This window comes from Hemiscyllium ocellatum, chromosome 13, assembly GCF_020745735.1.
Source record: "Hemiscyllium ocellatum isolate sHemOce1 chromosome 13, sHemOce1.pat.X.cur, whole genome shotgun sequence".
Lineage (NCBI taxonomy): Eukaryota > Metazoa > Chordata > Chondrichthyes > Orectolobiformes > Hemiscylliidae > Hemiscyllium > Hemiscyllium ocellatum.
The window spans coordinates 36,908,325-36,928,737 of record NC_083413.1 but is presented as its reverse complement, the minus strand read 5'-3'; the positions used below and the strand labels follow the sequence as shown (position 1 = coordinate 36,928,737).

The following is a 20,413-nucleotide window of genomic DNA, read 5'->3' as shown; positions in this document are numbered from 1 at the left end:
CTTGGCTCTCTCTCTCTTATTCCTGATGAAGGGCTTATGCTCGAAACGTCGAATTCTCTATTCCTGAGATGCTGCCTAACCTGCTGTGCTTTGACCAGCAACACATTTGCAGCTATTACAATGAGTTACATCTATAATGGTAGAGAGTTCCTGCATTGGGCTTAGTCAGGAAACCATACCTAAAGTATGTTTGAAATTTGGCGGCTGGGTCACACTTTAAGTTTTCACTAAAAGTAACTTACATAATCACGAGCATAAAAATATGTCTGAACAAGCACAACTAATACAGCAAGAGAACAGAATTATTTCTTTTTCAAGTTATTACTCAACATATTTAAGAATAATAATAACAGTTTTATTAGTGCAACTGAAGTGTTGTTGATCACCAAAAAGAAGTATTCACAGAACTGGTGATTTGAATCCGTCCAATTGGTTTCCACTGCTGCCACAACACCAAAACAGCTTGTATTAAAGTCACAAATGACATTTTGCAAGACAGTGATAGATAATTTACTTCTCCTTGTCCTTGGTTGAAAAATGTGATGCTGAAAAAACACTGCAGGCCAGGCAGCATCCGATGAGCAAGAGAATAGACGTTTCGGGCATAAGCTCTTCTTCAGGAATCCTGAAGAAGGGCTTATGCCCGAAACATCGATTCTCCTGCTCCTTGGATGCTGCCTGGCCTGCTGTGTTTTTCCAGCATCACATTTTTCAACTCTAGTCTCCAGCATCTGCAGTCCTCACTTTCTCCTAGTTCTCCTTATCCTTCTTTAACTCTCTTCAGCTTTTAACATATGGATGATCACACCATCCATCCTTGCCTATCACCTTTCCAGCATCATCAAACTGGCTGGGACTACTTCCATTCCTATTTATCTAATTGCATGCAGAGCAAGGAATAGCTTCTTCTTCCATATCTTCACCATTAGTTTTGTTATCCCTTGAGATCTATGCTTAGCACAGACTATTTCTCATTCTACCTGCTGTTTCTCTGCAATATTTTATCTGAAATCCAGCATCAGTTTTCACATTTGCAGTGATGGTCCCCATCTCACCACCTCTCTCAACTCATCCACTATTTCCAAATAATCAGGCTCCTTGTCCAACATCAGGACTGGATGGATAGGAATTTCCTCCAATTAAATATTAGGAAGATAGAAACCATTGTCTTCACCCCTCACTAAATTCTCTGATCCCCAACACAATAATTTTGCCCAGGAACTGTTGGAGGTGAATCAGACATTTCACGATTTTGACATCATAATTGACACCGAAATGTGTGTCCAATCACATATCCACAACATCACAAAGAAGTTGGCTGTAAAACTTGCAGATTAATCCAGCTAGCTAAAGTCAAAGCCAAGAAAGGTGATATGCAATAGAAACTAAACAGCAATCACAGATAGCAAATCTGCCCCTATAAACATAGGCAACTGTCAATTAATATGATAGTTATGTTCAACACAAAGTCCTAAGATGCTCAGGACTGATAAATAGTTGCTGAATTCAAAACATTAACTTTGTTTTTCTCTCAACAGATGCTGCCAAAACTGCTCTGTTTTTCTATCAGAGATTGCTGGAGAAATAGAGCAGATTTGGCAGCATCTGTTGAGCATGATGGTTATGTTCCTTAAAATCACTGAATTGAGTGAAACAGTGTTATTTGAAACAAGTATTCCCATAGAAACCCATGTAAATGTTTGGGTTACATTCTTGGAATGTCAAAGAAGTATAGAATGGAAGCAGATGGTCAATATAAACCACCAAAATAGACATGACAATATGCAAAATGAAAATTTTTAAATGTTTCTTGTCTCATGTATAAGATTGCTTATTTGGAGGTAGAGAACAGTGGATCATCATACAAATCATCCACAGTTCTGAAAATTAAACATTATAGGGCACCAGATTGCTCTTGTGCTGCTCTGAATGTGGAGGATTGAGTGTCCCTCCTCATGAAGAATACCCAATGTTGAGTCAACCAACCTGAATACAAGCAGTACATTACTTTGATTTTCCTGTTCAAAACAGTGTCCCAGAAGTCTTTCCAAGTTCTCCACTGCTTAGGATGTACACGATTTTCTGAATCACACTTAACTGAGTTACATTTCTGCTACTCGCTCTAATTTCTCAGCATTACATCAAACTGCGTGTGTCCAAAGTCAAATCAGTGAGATCAAGTCTAGACAGCACATCTAACCAACTGCTCTATGGTTTTATTTCCAGATTTTCTTAGCCACATTTCTTTTCTCTTACAGCTAGAATGCTTAGGATCCATGATACATGGAGACGTTACAGACAGACAACAGTCAAAATAAGCTGAACAAACAAGAACTTGCGTAGAAATGCTGAATTTACACACTAATTTATCCCTCCAAGCTGCTAGGAGTGGAGAAAGAACTGCATTATTGGGAATCAGGCACACGCTATTGGAATGATGGATAGTAAAGTAAAAAAAACATGATAAGGTGAAACTACATTGATCCAAATTGTGTTAATCGAAGATTGCATGTATACAGAAAAAGGAAGGATACCCGATCATAATATAAAGGGTGTTTGGAAGAAAAGAGCAAAGATAACCTTGTTCCGCTGTTTATTGTGATTATTTTTTGCTGAAGCACAAATAGTTGCACAACAATACACGTTTTCAAACTCTTCTTTCATGAATAGCGCTAAGGTAAAGTACTTGGTTCTTGTTATATTTCCTAAAGGTGCCCGAAACTGTCCATTACAGAGACAATCTTCAGTATCAATGGTCATGCATGCAGTTGAATTTTCTACATGCCTTCACTGACAACTGATACACCTCAATAGAGGCTTCCTTGTAAACTTGGGCTTCTGTCTGGATGAGATAACTGATTCTGTTCCTGCAAGACTTCTACCCAGGACAGGAACTAGTGCAAGTTATTTCTATCCAATACTCTTTGCATTCCTAGGCTATCTGTCCTCCTCTTCTATCTCATCACTCCTTTGCAATCTAACTATCAAACCTAACACTTGTTATTTTTTCAATGCTTCAAGATCTTTCAAAACCATTATCCAAAACATACTCCCAAGCTATTTGAGAAATGAAGGACAAAATCTTTGCACTTTTTACTTGTGGCAGCAGCACAGCAAATAGCTCAAGCTAGAAAAAACAATGGGGTGAGGACGTTGGCTGGAACCATGCATGGAAGAAAACTAAAAATCAATTTGTAACATTTTGACTTACAATTTTATGATTGAAAATTATAAAAGTTTTATGATTAAAACCAGCACAATTTGATCGGCAAAGGGTTAATGTTCAGGGAGTCATTGCGTCCATATACACAAACTAATTTAAGATACTTGGATTTATAAACAAAGAATATAATACAAATATAAACATAAGGCTAGAACTTTATAAGTCACTCGTCAGGCCTCTGCCAGATACTGTGGACAATGATAGAAAGAACATCACATTGCAGAACAGTTATCATTCTAGGGGTACAGATAGCATGTTACAATGCATGAAAAGTTTCACTCTGAGATTACAAAAGTTATGGTTATTTTGGTCGAATTAGAGGTGATATTGTTATGCTGTAAACTAATATTATTACTTAAATCTGGCTTGACAGATCATATTTTGTCTTTTTTTGTGTGTTTTTTAACAAGGCGGCCTTTTATTGAAATATAACATGTAATGCTGCAGATTCAGGTTTAAAAATAAAAGTTTCTTATGCTAAAGCAATAAAGATAAAATAGAATTAACTATTTACATATAGTGAACTGGCTCAAAGGTAGAAGACAGAGGGTGGTGGTGGAGGGTTGTTTTTCAGACTGGAGGCCTGTGACCAGTGAAGTGCCACAAGGATCGGTGCTGGGTCCTCTACTTTTTGTCATTTACATAAATTATTTGGATGCGAACATAAGAGGTACAGTTAGTAAGTTTGCAGGTGACACCAAAATTGGAGGTGTAGTGGACAGCGAAGAGGGTTACCTCAGATTACAACAGGATCTTGACCAGATGGGCCAATGGGCTGAGAAGTGGCAGATGGAGTTTAATTCAGATAAATGCAAGATGCTGCATTTTGGGAAAGCAAATCTTAGCAGGACTTATATACTTAATGGTAAGGTCCTAGGAAGTGTTGCTGAACAAAGAGACCTTGGAGTACAGGTTCATAGCTCCTTGAAAGTGGAGTCGCAGGTAGATGGGATAGTGAAGAAGGCATTTGGTATGCTTTCTTTTACTGGTCAGAGTACTGAGTACAGGAGTTAGGAGGTCATGTTGCAGCTTTACTGAACGTTGGTTAGGCCACTGTTGGAATACTCCATGCAATTCTGGTCTCCTTCCTATCGGAAAGATATTGTGAAACTTGAAAGGGCTCAGAAAAGATTTACAAGGACGTCACCAGGGTTGGAGGATCTGAGTACAGGAAGAGGCTGAACAGGCTGGGGCTGTTTTCCCTGGAGCGCCAGAGGCTTTATAGAGGTTTACAAAATTATGAGGGCCATGGATAGGATAAATAGGCGAAGTTTTTTCCCTGGGGTGGGGGAGTCAAGAACTAGAGGGCATAGGTTTAGGGTGAGAGGGGAAAGATATAAAAGAGACCTAAGGGGCAACTTTTTCATGCAGAGGGTGGTACATGTATGGAATGAGCTGCCAGAGGATATGGTGGAGGCTGGTACAATTGCAACATTTAAGAGGCATTTGGATGGGTACATGAATAGGAAGGGTTTGGGGGGATATGGGCCGGGTGCTGGCAGGTGGGACTAGATTGAGTTGGGATGTCTGGTCGGCATGGACGGGTTGGACCGAAGGGTTGACGATAGGATCAGGGTTAACCCTAAGGCTTTCCATAGGTATGTCAGGAATAAATCTTCGAGTAAAAAATGAGGTCTGCAGATGCTGGAGATCACAGCTGCAAATGTGTTGCTGGTCAAAGCACAGCAGGTTAGGCAGCATCTCAGGAATAGAGAATTCGACGTTTCGAGCATAAGCCCTTCATCAGGGCTTATGCTCGAAACGTCGAATTCTCTATTCCTGAGATGCTGCCTAACCTGCTGTGCTTTGACCAGCAACACATTTGCAGATGTCAGGAATAAAAGAATGATGAGTGTTAAATTAGGACCAATCAAGGATAATAGTGGGAAGTTGTGTGTGGAGTCAGAGGAGATAGGGAAGCACTAAATAAATATTTTTCGCCAGTGTTCACTATAGAAAATGAAAATGTTGGTGAGGAAGATACAGACATACTTGCATCTAGACTAGAACAGATTGAGGTTCACAAGGAAGAGGTATTAGAAATACTGCCGAGTGTGAAAATAGACAAGTTCCGTGGGCCGGATGGGATTTATCCTAGGATCCTCTAGGAAGCAAGGGAAGAGATTGCCGAGCCTTTGGCATTGATCTTCAAATCATCATTGTCGACAAGCATAGTGCCTGAGGACTGGAGGATAGCAAATGTGGTTCCCTTGTTCAAAAAGGGTAGTAGAGACAACCCTGGTAATTACAGACCAGTGAGTCTCACTTCAGTTGTTGGTAAAGTGTTGGAAAAGGTTATAAGAGATAGGATTTATAACCATCTAGAAAAGAATAATCTGATCAGGGACAGTCAGCACGGTTTTGTGAAGGCTAGGTCGTGCCTAACGAATCTTATTGAGTTTTTTGACAAAGTGACCAAACAGGTAGAGGAGAGTAAACCAATTGATGTGGTGTACATGGATTTCAGCAAGGCATTCGATAAGGTCCCCACAGTAGGCTATTATACAAAATGCGGAAGAATGGAACTGTGGGAGACAGAGCAGTTTGGATCAGTAATTAGCTTGCTAAAGAAAACAGAGGGTTGTAGTTGATGGAACATGTTCATCCTGGTGTCCAGTTACTAGCGGCATACCGCAAAGGTCGGTGTTGGGTCCACTGCTGTTCGTCATTTTTATAAATGACCTGGATGAGGGCGTAGAAGAGTGGCTTAGTAAATTTGCAGATGACACTAAGGTCGGTGGAGTTGTGGATAGTGACGAAGGATGTAGTAAGCTGCAGAGGGACATAGATAGGATGCAGAGCTGGGCTGAGAAGTGGCAAATGGAGTTTAATGTGGACAAGTGTGAGGTGATGAACTTTGAACAGAGTAATCAGAATGCAAAGTACTGGACTAATGGTAAGATTCTTGGGAGTGCAGATGAGCAGAGAGATCTCGGTGTTCATGTACACAGATCCCTGAACGTTGCCACCCAGATTGACAGGATTGTTAAGAAGGCATACAGTGTTTTGGCCTTTATTAATAGAGGGATTGAGTTCCGGAACCAAGAGGTTATGCTGCAGCTGTACAAAGCTCTGAGTATTGTCTACAGTTCTGGTCATCGCATTATAAGAAGGATGTGGAAACTTTGGAAAGTGTGCAGAGGAGATTTACTAGGATGTTGCCCAGTATAGAAGGAATGTCTTACGAGAAAAAGCTTGAGGCTGTTCTCGTTGGAGAGAAGAAGGTTGAGAGGTGACTTAATAGAGACTTACAAGATAATCAGAGGGTTAGACAGGGTTGACAGGGAGGGCTTTTTTCCAAGTATGGGAATGACAAACATGACGGGACACAACTTTAAAATGAGGGGAGATAGGTATAAGACAGATGTCAGACGTGGTTTCTTTACTCAGAGAGTAGTAAGGGTACGGAATGCTTTGCCTGCATTGGTAGTAGATTCGCCAAGTTTATGTGCATTTAAGTCGTCATTGGACAGGCATATGGACGTACATGGAACAGTGTAGGTGGGATGGGCTTCAGATTAGTATGTCAGGGCAGCGCAACATCAAGTGCCGAAGGGCCTGTACTGCGCTGTAACGTTCTATGTTTTATGTTCAATGTCTGTTTCCATGCTGTACTCTCTATGACTCTATGATTCTATGATTCTAAATTAATCCTTAGAAGAGTATAAAGGCAGTAGGAGTATACTTAAGAGGGAAATTAGCAGGGCAAAAAGGGGACATGAGATAGCTTTGGCAAATAGAGTTTAAGAGAATCCAAAGAGTTTTTACAAATACATTAAGGACAAAAGGGTCACTAGGGAGAGAATAGGGCCTCTCAAAGATCAGCAAGGCGGCCTTTGTGTGGAGCCACTGGAGATGGGGGGAGATACTAAACAAGTATTTTGCATCAGTGTTTACTGTGGAAAAGGACATAGAAGATATAGAATTTGAGGAAATAGATGGTGACATCTTGAAAAATGTCCATATTACAGAGGAGTAAGTGCTTGAAATGCATAAAAGTGGATAAATCCCCAGGACCTGATCAAGTGTACCCTAGAATTCTGTGAGAAGCTAGGGAAGTGATTGCTGGGCCCATTGTTGCGATATTTGTATCATTGATAGTCACAGATGAGGTGCTGGAAGACAGGAGGTTGGCTAACGTGGTGCCACTGTTTAAGAAAGGTGGTAAGGACAAGCCAGGGAACTATGGAGCTTGACGACAGTGGTGGGCAAGTTGTTGGAGGGAATCCTGAGGATGCACATGTATTTGGAAAGGCAAGGTCCAATAAGGGAGAGTGAACATGGCTTTGTGCATGGGACATTATGTTTCACAAACTTGATTGAGTTATTTGAAAAAGTAACAAAGAGGATTGATGATGGCAGAACTGTGGACGTGATCTATATGGATGTTAGTAAGGCGTTTGACAAGGTTCCCTATGGGAGACTGGTAAGCAAGGTTAGATCTCATCGAATACTGGGAGAACTAGCCACTTGGATACAAAACTGGTTCAAAGGTAGAACACAGAGGGTTTCAGACTGGAGGCCTGTGACCAGTGGAGTGCCACAAGGATCCGTGCTGGGTCCACTATTTTTCATCATTTATATAAATGCTTTGGATGTGAGCATAAGAGGTATAGTTAGTAAGTTTGCAGGTTACACCAAAATTGGAGGTGTAGTGGACAGGAAGAAGGTTACCTCAGATTACGATGGAATCTTGATCAGATGGGCCAATGCGCTGAGAAGTAGCAGATGGAGTTTAATTTAGATAAAAGTGAGGTGCTGCATTTTGGGTAAGCAAATCTTAGCAAGACTTATACACTAAGGTCCTAGGGAGTACTGCTGAACAAAGAGACCTTGGGGTACAGGTTCATAGTTCATTGAAAGTGGAATTGCAGATACATAGGATAGTGAAGAAGGCATTTGGTATGCTTTCCTTTATGGTCAGAGTATTGAGTACAGGAGTCGGGAGGTCATGTTGTGGCTGTACAAGACATTTGTTAGGCCACTTTTGGAATATTGTGTGCAATTCTGGTCTCCTTCCTGTCGGAAGGATATTGTGAAAGTTGAAAGGGTTCAGAAAAGATTGACAAGGATGTTGCCAGGGTTGGAGGATTTGAGCTAGAAGGAGGTTGAACAGGGTGTGGCTGTTTTCCCTGGAGCACCGGAGGCTGAGAGGTTACCTTACAGAGGTTGATAATAACATGAGGGGCGTGGATAGGATAAACAGACAAAGTCACTTCCTAAGGGGTGGAGGAGTCCAAAATGAGAGGGCGTAGGTTTAGGGTGAATGAGGAAAGATATAAAAGAGACCTAAGGGGAAACTGTTTCACGCACAGGTACATGTTTCGAATGAGCTGCCAGAGGAAGTAGTGGAGGCTAGTACGATTGCAACATTTAAAAGGCATCTGGTTGGGAATATGAATAGGAAGGGTTTGGAGGGATATGGGCTGGGTGCTGGCAGGTTGGACTAGATTGGGTTGGGATATCTGGTCAGCATGGACAGGTTGGACCAAAGGGTCGTTTCCACGCTGTATATCTCTATGTCTCTATTTGGATTTCTAGATGGCTTTTGGCAAGGTGCCACACAGGAGACTGCTAAATAAGATAAGGGCCCATGGTGGTAGGAGCAAGATACTAGCATGGATGGAGGATTGGCTGCCTGGCAAAAGGCAAGTAATGGGGATAAAGGTTCTTTAGTCAAACGTGATGACTGCAGATGCTGGAAACCAGAGTTTAGATCGGAGTAGTGCTGGAAAAGCACAGCAGGGCAGGCAGCATCCGAGGAGCAGGAAAATCAACATATCGGGCAAAAGCCCTTCATCAGGAATAGAGTATTCCTAATGGAAGGGTTTTTGCCCAAAACATCCAGCTCCTCGGATGCTGTCTGATTTGCTGTGCTTTTCCAGCACCACTCTGATCTAAAATAAAGGGGTCTTTGTCAGGATGGCACTTGGTGGCAAGTGGAGTTCACAGTGATCAGTGTTAGGACCATTCATGATAAAGACTAATGATCTGATCAAAGAAACTGGGAGCCTCACTGATGAGTTTTCAGATGACACAAAGATAGGGGAAGGGCAGGTTGTGTTTTGGAAGTGGGGAGGCTGCAGGAGGGCTTGGACAGACTCGGAGATGGCAAAGAAATGGAAGATCAGGGAAAGTGTCAGGTTATGCAGTTTGGTAGGAAGAATAGAGGCATAGTCTATTTTCTAACCAAGGAAAGGCTTCAGAAATCTGAAGCATTAGAAGTCCCAGTTCAGGATTGCTTTAAGATTTAAAATACGAGTTCAGGTGGCAGTTAGGAAGGCAAATGAATGTTAACATTCATTTTGCAAGCACAAGAATGCAAGGGCAGAAATGCACTGCTGAGGCTGTGTAAGGCTCTTGTCAGATGACATTTAGAATACTGCGAGCGGTTTTGGGTCCTGTATCTAAGGAAGGATGAGCTGGCCTTGGAGGGAGTGCAGGAGAGGTTTACAAGAATGATCTCAGGGATGAAGAGCTTGTCCTATGAGGAGCAGTTCAGGACTCTAGGACAGTACTCAATGGAGTTTAGAAGAATGAGGAAGAATCTCAGTGAAACTTATGGAACACTGAAGTCCCTGGTTAGAGTGAATGTGAAGGAGGTGTTTCCAATACTAGGAGAGACTATCACTCAAGGGCATAGCTTCAGAGTGAAGGGAGACTCTTTAGAACTGAGATGAGGAGAAACCTCTTCAGCCAGAGAGTGGCTAATCTGTGAAACTCATTGCCATAGAAAGCTGTGGAGCCCGACTCATGGAGTGTATTTAAGACAGGTACATAGGCTCTTGAATAGTAAGGGGTTTAAAGGCAGTGGGAAGGGGGAAAAGATGGGAGAATGGGATTGAGAAACATATCAGCCATGATCAAATGATGGAGCAGACTCTATGGGTCAAATGGCCTAAATCTGCTCCTATATTTTCTTGTCTTCTGGTCTTACCAGTCAGACATCTAATTGTGTATTGCATCTACTTATTAGCCCTGGCTTCTTTCTTGAAATGTAAAACTGAATGGGAAGAGACGAGCACTGTTTGAAAAGCACCTTGTCTAAATCCTAATGTTATAAGACATAATCCAGCATTATTGTAATATATATTGCAGTTGCGATGTTCTATAAATTGTTGTTTAAGGAGCCACCCACTGGCTAAGCAATGAATAGCAGAACACTTCTTCTACTGCATAGAGAAAATGCTACAATCTTGTCAACTCAGAACAAAACTAATGGGTAAATGTACAATACAGTATGAAACTGAATAACACAGATCTCAGCCTGCTAAATTAGTTGATCTTAGCTAGAGACAACTGGTGCAATCCTAAATCAGAATTTCTTGTTCCTGATTCGGACCAGAGATAAGAACAATGTGTTAAAATAAAGGTATTCGGTGACTATTTATGGAAATGGTACACAAGTATATCAGGTGAGGGGGGGGGGAATGGAACATATCTGATTTCAACCCTAATAAGGGATCATGATCAAACAGGCTACAAATGTCCAGTGTTTCAGTTCAACATCTGTGCAAGGGACCAGACCTGTCGAATCATAAGCAAACAGTGATCAGACTTCAGAGGAGGAAATATCTTAATGGTAAATTACTGAGCTAGCTGAATGATGCATTCAACACTTTTTCCATTGCTGTTTAATTTTTATTTCTTCATTATTGTTCCCCAAGTTATCTAACAAATAATTTCTTGACTACATATAAAAATAGATCCAATTTATAGATTTTCTAAATCAAAGCTGCACTTAGAATATTAAAAGCGATGCGTTCAAAATGTATTCCTTTCCGTAGACACTCATGATAATTGGTTCTAATATAGCTGAATTTTACAGAGATAACAAATTTATTTTTAAAAATCTAAAAGGTGCTGCAATCTAACATCTGCATGCAATCCACCAACATTTAAACACATTCTGTGCTTGTTTATTCTGCTGCTCATTTGCAAGAATCATCTTTTCAGTCCCAAAGGATCTGTTTTCCACATGACTCCCAACTCCCCTAAGCTTTCAAGATATTTCTAAATCTCAGACAGATTTTTATAGGAGCCACGTAATGCAGATATGTTAATATCACGGTCCAATACAATGAGAAAGGTTCCATGATTTTCTTTGTTATATTGTGTCTTTTTAAATTGGCCAGCTGAAATATGAGATATTTACCCTTTCTTACAGTTCTATCATTTCCAAGGAATTTTTACGCCTTGAGCAATTTTAAACTCATCACCTCACACTCTGCAAAGTTACACCAATGATGTTATGTATTATTGCATGGATAAAATTTTAAAACGTAAAACAATAAATACTAAAACATTACTGCTATGTAGATTTCCAGCTCATTGCCTTTATCATATTTTATTTGCTGTGACTTATTAGATATTGTTAATTTAAAAAAGTTAAGTATTTCCACTTTCCCACCATTCCATATCGTCTCTAATGTTAAAGTTTGCTAACTGGTCATGAAATACAATAAAGAAATTAAATATATTAATATTGTAAGAAGAAACATTTCTTCATTCAGCTCAATTGATTCTAACTAAACAAAAAAAGCTCATTAGATAGAAGAAACTACTCTAAGGGGGGTTCATTTCTCACCATCACTTCTTGGGGAGATAAACCAATGGAACATATTTCCAACTCATTTTATAATCACAATGGAATGACACTTTGTCTAATTCTATAATGGGAAGTCAATTCAGTCCACAAATTTATTTGCAAAGAGTGAAAAAGAACATTAACTCAAGTTATCTTTGCATAAAAATCAACAATTTTGGTGAATGCAGCCACTGGAGTTGGTATAGGAAGTTGATAATTGTCACATTTTGACTCAGCAGTTCAAGTAGCTTTATGAAGAGGGGCTAAAATACAATGAGTCAAGAATAGCAACTTTAACTCCAAAGTTATTGTGCTCTCCGTATTTGAGGTTCAAATGGCACAGCTATTCTGGCTGTGCCTTTTGTTTCACAAGAAAAATCATCACCCTGCCAAGTCTCCAATCAAATGCATTGAATATTATGGAATTCCTTTAATTTTTATGCCAAGTTTATTTCAGGTACAAGTTTAATAATGCGATGCGTGTTAATTCCTGCAGATCAACTCTTTGAGCACTGAAAATGAACTATTACATATGCAGAGTCTTTTGCTTTCTGGTTTTAATTGTTGCTAGAATTTTTATTATTAATTCTTTTAAAAAAAACATTTCTGCCTCTTCTGTTATCTTTTAATTCAACCACTTGTTTTTCTCCATGTACCTTTGAATTTACCATTCTCACACTTTCTTGTTCAGACCTTATGCTGTTAATTTCATAATCCTTCATTCTTGTTGATTATGGAAATAAATTTGCTTTCCCGGATCCCAGATACTATACTATTGCCATCCTGCACTTGTAGCAACCAGCCCTGCAAAATATCATTAAGTAGGGGTTGCAAATTTAAGATGGAAATGAGGAGAAATTTATTCTCTCAGAGGACAGTGAATCTGTAGAATCCTTTGCCACAAAGAGCTGTCAAAGCTGGATCAGAAAGAATACTCAAGACTGAGGAAAACAGATTTTTCATCAGTCAAAAAAAATCAGGAATATGGCGATATTGCAAGAAAGTGGGTTGAAGATTATCAGATCAACCAAAATATCAATTGAAAGGCAGAACAAGCTCAATGGATTGAATGGCCTGCTTTTGCTCCTATGTCTTAAGGCCTCAAGCACATTAAAACAGGTGTCATTTGTCCGCTTGCCACTACAATTTCTGAGCCATTGTTAAGATTGGTTTGATGGTGCCTCGAACTGCCTTGTCTGCCAACGATGAAACCCGAAAATGAGAATGTGCTCCCTTTTCAAGGAATTCTTCAATCAATACAGACATAAAATTCTTAATTTTGTTGGGAATTTCAAGAATTGTTGAGAATGTACTCGTAAAAAAAAAATTCAGATTAGTAACTGCATTAAGAGAGAATGAAAAGTAACTTCAAAGCAGTATTTTATTCCTGATGAAGGGCTTATGCTCGAAACGTCGAATTCTCTATTCCTGAGATGCTGCCTGGCCTGCTGTGCTTTGACCAGCAACACATTTGCAGCTGTGATCTCCAGCATCTGCAGACCTCATTTTTTACTCGAAGATGTTACCAAAGGAATCAAGAATCCCTGCTGAAAATTGTCTCTTTTTTATAGATTTCTATTGGACTTATAAAATGGAAAGATAAATAGAAACTATATTAAGATCAGCTCCCTGGAACTGAAATAATTACCGAAGTTAGCTGAGGTGCTCTCTGAAGTTCTAAGGACACAGGAAGGCTTTTCTATTCACAAAAGAAGTGTCACAGTAAATAATAGGTTACACAGAAAAACAAAAAAAAACAAAATGTTCTGGGTTTGCTCTCTTAGAATAAGATCAATTATACATTGATTCAACAAAAAACAATGCTGAGGTACAGGATGGCAACAAGAATTAGCCTTAATGGAACATATGAGTGAGATGTTGGGAGTTTGCATAATAGGTTATTATGTTGATTATTATCAGCGCATCTGTTAGATGTTAGTCATATGAATTTGCATTTCTAGATCTAAATATTGAAATCATAGAACAATAGTTAAACTCAAATTTAGACACCTCTAGAACAGAATTTTTTTAAATGGATAAAACTCACAAACTATGTGTATATTAGCTTTAGAAAATTAGGTTTATTAGTAACATTGTGATAAGTATGTTCATTTATCTCCAGTTATTCAATTAGCCATAATCTGAATCAACTAGTAAAACTGTATGAGAAATCCTGTTGCCAAACTTTTTACATATTATTGTGTTTGACACAGTGTGTACATTTTTCACTATACAAGGTAAAAGTTTAGTCAGACTGGCTCAGTATTTCAAAATACGCTCATAATGATTGGCTGCTGATATCCAAAGAGATGCCTTTAAATTAATAAATAGAAAATTCTGAAAAGATGGTCTTCCATTCCAAAACTAAAATCCACGACCATCCATTTTATCGTTCAATTGCCAGCCCATGCATCCTAACAGAAAAGTCAAACTAGAAAATACTTCAAAAGGAAATCTCTTTTAGTTAAAAGATTCATGTCAATTATTTAGATTTTTAACATTTAAATTAAGCTTTCCAAAAACTTTTCAAATGATTTAAGCATCTGATTCCTCCGGTTCCCCCACAATAGAGACGATAGATAGATTATGATTTGTCAGGCAAAAATTTAAAATCTGTACCGCTGTATTGCAATCATGGCTTTATTGTTACTTCTTTTGCTCTAGCATTACACCCCAAAAGAAAAAAAAGCAGCACCTCAGCAGTTTCCGGGCTCTCTACTGATGTCTGGTGTGCTAGCCTTCGTACTAGAGAAGTCGTAGTGTTTCCCAATGGCAAGAGAGCTGCCGCTGACTTCACTTCCTTCCACTCCACACGTAAGGTAGTATCTACTGCCACTGTGGAAGACAGAATGCAACACTACATTCATCCAGGATACTGAGAAAATCGGTGTTTAGCAAAGGTGAAATATACAACTAGTTGTTTCGGGATGGTGGTGGGGGGGTCCCCTAATCTTCCGAATTTGACATAACATTAAAGCCACATGCCATGATTAATACCAAGCAAGTTCCAAATTCGAAGTTTTAACAGATTAAATACATACGTGTTTTCAAAACAAACTTAAGAAAGAAGCACTGCCTTGTTGTTCCAGTCCCTGTATCCTGCAAATTAATTCGATGTGTTTGTATCAATGTGTTTGTAAAACAGTGGTGGATATCGCAGCATCTTCTTGTGCCTTATGTACGCCGGTCTAAACAGCCCTGCTGACTTGCTCTCTCCAAAACACAATAGCGTGCTGAGATTCAGGGCAGATTAGCACAATGCTGGAACACGGCAATGCAGGTTGCCAAGGAAACCAATCGATTTGCAATTTTATTTGCAACTGCCACACAGGCAGTGTTTAAAGGAAGCAAGGTGCACAGCAAGCAATCTCAACACGCAGGCTCTGGATACTCAGAGCAACGTCTCATTGAAATTTCCATCGGGTCCACACAATGGGCTGGAAACAACACTTTGAGCACATTGACCATGGCTGGAGTTACGCAGGTAATGTTTAATAATTAATCTCGGGCCGTCAGCTCTCCTCCAACACACCCCTGGCCTGAGGTTTGTTTTTCCTGTTTCTAAAATAGCAAGAATAACTGCATTGTTCCTGCTCATCTCGTCATGTGAGACAATTAACATGGTCGAATAAACACTGTCTTTGTTATTAGATGTACGTTTGGAACTTTGCAAACCTAAACAAATCAGGCTGTCGCTAAAACCTCCGAAGTGTTTTTTTTCTCTAACCTGTGTAAAGGTAGAAATCAGATATCGATTGTTTGTCAGCTCCAAACACCATACCCCGCCATTTCTAATTAGAAATGTGCCAGTGAAAGATGTGGAGGGAGCATTGTCCGTAATGAAGATAATTTCTGCCCAGCTGCACTTTACCTTACCACCTTGCGCTTGTAAACGACCACGCCAGATTACAGTCCGTATAGAAATAACATACTCTAGAAGTCAAACACAACCAGGCCCATGTTTGTCATTGAATGGACTGACCTGAGCGATGACAATAAAAGATTATGCCAACGCCATAATTACACTGGGAAAGACAGATCGATTGAAATGAATTTTCTGCGTTTTGTTACTTGTCAGTGGAAGTACTCGCCCGTTCTTTATCTGCGCGAGTTACAGGCAGGTCATCTTCTCAAAGTAGATCAGGAAAGTAGGGCCAACCCACATTGAAGGGATTTAGTGAAAAACAACTTTGAAACAGATGTCCTGAAGAAGCTTCTTCTGTCAGAATGGCTGATGTGTCAACACAGACACATAATGCAACTGCTCCGATACAACTAAACCCCAAAATGGGAGAATTTCAGAATGATCCACTGCTTTCTCCCATGCTTGAACTTTTCTTATTTCTGAAAGACTCCTAACTGATTAGTAGAGCAAATAGTGCTTCTATCTGGCTACTAGTCCGAGCTTTGTATCTAGTTGAAGCGTATCCCCGGAAAGTTAAACAGAAAAAGCACCTTTGGGTGTAGTTCGGCAATGGGTAATACCATGTTCAGCCGTTCTTCCTCTTACTGACTAACAACGTGCAAATATTTCCGCGTTATTACCATGCTTTCCTTTACAATCACGTCATTTCAGCAAATCTTTCCTGTACCTGTCACTACAACAATGCAATTATACAAGCAGACCAACAAGTATTCTTCCACTTTCCGAAGTCAGCATAGTCCCTCAAAGGCCTGTATGATACTGCCTGCCTCCCCAGACCTCAACACTACACACACTGGCTGCACGCAGATGGAAGTTCAGGTGAGAGTGGTGAGCGAGCAGGCGACTCCTCAAGGCGAGCATTTCCATTTCAGTCCATACAGCTGTAAGACCAACTGAGGTTTATTCATACACAAAAAGGAGGCGGGAAAATACAGAGAAGCTATGAATATAACAGCTATACGTGGGCATTTACCGATGCAAGAAAAATTAACTTGCACACACCCACTTCCACACACACAGCTTTGTTCCGGTCACTGAATATGAGTTGATCTGGAAAAGTCAAGCATTTGCTGTCCTTTCGGCACCGCTGGGCTGTCTGAAGGCTCTTCAATCCTATCAATGAAATGATTGCAGTTCCATAAGTGACATATTTTCATTAAAAGTAGGAACTTCAATAACAACGTCTCCTGGCTGCAATCTTAATAAACCTGCAATTCTCAGAATTAGACAAATGAGAACCCCCCCCCCCCACACACACACACAAACACGAAGCGACGCATCCAAAGTATTCCCTGAGGATCTTATCCATCTAACAAAGGGCGATCGAGTGCCTCCGGTGTAACTATGTGTGAGCAGTTTTCATGGCAACCGTACTCTTTATGGATGTCAATTCTTAACGCTCCCTGGAGAGAAAATGGCCGCTTCTTACTGCCCACTGTATTCTGAGATTAAACTGGAATTATCCGTACAGACCGTGAGGAAAATCTACAACACTTAAAGCTCAGTAATTTACTGCCTAATCTGTGTTAGTAACCCACAGCAAACATCTCACAGGCTGGGCAATGAAAAATCTAGATTGTTTTCACATAGCTACATCAAAATTGTGCTAACTTGGTCTAAATGCGTGAGAAACAACATTTGAAGAAAACAAAATAGAAACGCCATTTATTCTAGTAATAGCAATGGAACAAGCCAGGAAGAGGAGTCTAGACAACTCGGAGCTAGTGTGAAGACATCTCCCGATGGCAGAATATGTTATCATGTGTTGATCAAGGCTTCATTGATTTGGATTTGTTTGGCTCCACATCTGGGTAGCTCATGGTTAGCTAAGCTGCCTCTCAGTGCCAGGCACCCGGCTTCAATCCCTGCCTTGGGTGACTGTGCGGAGTTTCCTCGGGGGAGGGGGTTCTGGATGAGATGTTCTTCAGAGGGTCGGTCTGGACTCAATGGGCCGAAGGGCCTGCTTCCACGCCGTAGGGATTCTCCACCTAGCCTTTGTCGGAACGTCAGCTTGGGCCAAAGCTGAGAGATGCGGGCCTGTATTGGATCATTCTCCAATCAGCGGCTGTGTGTGTGTGTGTGGGAGGGGGTATGGGCACTGGGAGATGTGCCGGCCATGGAAGATGTGAAGCCGCTTCAAGATGTGCCACGCCCAAAGGAAACATGTCGCTGGCTGTAGCCGTCGCCAATTCTCTCCACGGTTGGCTGACCTGCTATTCCTAGTTCAGTCCCGGGAACCAATGGTTCGATAAAGTTCATTTGTCCGCCGCACCTAATTTCCTCAAGGCCACCTAATTTCCTCTCAAATTAGCCGCAGCCGCCAGGGTTGACTTCAGATCACAATATTGCACAGCATCGTGCAGACAGACAATCTTACTACTAGCTCGCACCTTTCTTGAGAAAGCAAGTGTAAACACTGCTGGGATGTGAAGTACACTCGATCGGGTAAGATGATCTCACCCTGTAATGTGACATGCTTCTTTGAAACTGCCAGTGATATTTAAACATTTAAATGAGACGGGCTTTTTCACTCCGTTCCGTTGGCAGAGTCTGCTGCCTTTCTCTCGCTCATTTTCACCAGCGTGTTTCCATCCAGACTCTCAATCTACGATTCGCGCCCAAGTATTTCAGACGATAGACATCCCGCCGCTTCTTCAACCCCAGCTTCGGTAAACAAAGTCAAAGACCCGCCTTGCCCTCGCTGTCCATGTGGTCAGTCCGATGCTGAAATATGGGCGCCCTCGGATTTGGACATTGCTACCGCCGAGCTCAGGTCAAGCAGAGAAATGGAAGATTGCAAACGGTTGATTTGAGACAAATTGTTTCAGAGGTGCTGATTAAAATTAAAGCAACTCTGAGCCCATCGCCAGTGTTGCAGGAGGGCAGGGGATAACTCGCAGGCTCTGAGAGAATGGGGAAGGTTCCCTGCTCATGGAAATTTGGCTTGCGTGCCAATTGATTCCGTACAAAGCCAGACTTCAAGAGGGTCCACTTAAAATGCGCGGGTTCATGCAGTTCACGGTGAGCGGTTGTTTAACAAGATATAGACCAAACAACAACATACTGCTTCTAGAAGCCAGCCTCATGTCCAATCGTGTCAGTGAACATTAAACCGTGCAGAGCCATCCGCTTAACCCTAGACTGCAGCTGCTCTTCCCCAACCGAGGAGCAGCTGCCTACAGCCCTTGGCTCATGATTTACTGCATCAGGAGTACACCCTGCTCTTGGCCACAATAAGAAAGCAAAGCTTACCAATAGTTGTTTTGGAGCCTATACACCCCATAATCGGCGCTTTTAGGTGAAAAATTAACCCTTGTTCCAGACTGGAAACATTTCCACAGTACCTCATGGAAATTGAAACTCGCTGGATCAGAACACAACGCTTTCCCGGCAATGAATGCGCAGCGTCGGGGTCTGAAAGAGTGGCAATGAACGGAGGGTGCAATCGCCTCCTGTTGGGTCTGTTCTGGCTCTTGTACAATCGGCCCGAACACGTACCAAACGCCACTTTACGTAGCGGTGCGGCGAACTCTTGAATCAGCCGAGGCTGCCAGTGTGATCTTTCATGGGCGGTGGTGCTGGGGAGCTCTCTCCTTCTGCACAGTGCTGGGATTGGACAAAGCAGCGACTGACAGACAGTCAGCCCCCTATCGGCAGCCTGCTGAAACTACACGGCGAGCCCATCGGCAAGGACTCATCCAACTCGGACATTTCAGCCTGCACCGTTTTGTTAAAGGTTCGATATGCTGAGGAGCTCAGAAACCTCCCCCCTCCAACTATTGTATAGACCTTTCCCCCGTCCGAGTGTATGTGGGAAGGGGCGCTGCACTTTAATGCAGTGTGGAGTTGAATTAATGCCAGATGAAGGGCTTTTGCCCGAAACGTCGCTTCTCCTGCTCCTCGGAAGCTGCTTCACCTGCTGTGCTTTTCCAGCACTACTCTAATCTAGACTCTGATCTGCAGTCCTCTCTTTTGCCCTGAAAAAGCCAGTTGCCCTGTCTGTTGGAGACATACAGCCCCAGTGGTCACCCTGGGTCGTGTTATTTACAATGTATTTTGTAGAATTCCTATATATGTAAGCAGACCAGTCGGCCCAACTAGTCTACACCGACCGTCCGAAGAGCATCTCACCCAGACCCATCCCTGTCACCCTACATTTCCTATGGCTAATCTAGCTAGCCTGCACATCCCTGGACAATTTAACATGGCCAATCCACCTAACCTGCACATCTTTGGACTGTGGGTGGAAATCTGTACAAACTCCCATACAGACAGGCACCAGAGGCTGGAATCGAACCTAGGTCACTGTGAGGCCGCAGTGTTGCCCACTGAGCCACCATGCTGCTATTTACCACTGCTCTCTTAGGCTTGCACCAAATCAAGCCACTGATTCAATGAACAGAATTCTGAATGACCATGGCTATCTTACACAGCACAGCTGACAAAAAAAAACAACTATTCAACTTCATTACATTGCAGTTTTAAAATAAGCAGCGTTTTTGTGCTCGAACGCCTCCTGGTGGGATTTGGGGAATATAGAACACTTCCTTAAGGTGCGGTGGAACCTTAACCTCGATTTGAGACTCACCGCGCGTAATAACAGCAGAAACCTTTCACCCCAGGATACTGAATCCAAGGGGTTCACTTTAGTTAGATAGAAGAGTCTCTGATGTGAGCG

At 41.5% G+C, this 20,413-nt stretch overlaps 1 protein-coding gene across 1 annotated transcript in view; it reads right to left on the bottom strand.

Annotated features, from left to right (window-relative positions):
• LOC132821511 (protein FAM131A-like) overlaps positions 1 to 19,011 on the bottom strand; it is a 51,626-nt gene extending 32,615 nt beyond the window's left edge. Inside the window, exons 1-2 of the mRNA XM_060834114.1 lie at positions 18,988 to 19,011; positions 14,506 to 14,645 (exon numbers count right to left, since the gene is read on the bottom strand). The gene's annotated coding sequence lies outside the window, so the exon portion shown is untranslated. The remainder of the gene's footprint in view (positions 1 to 14,505; positions 14,646 to 18,987) is intronic.
• Positions 19,012 to 20,413: the final 1,402 nt, after the last annotated feature.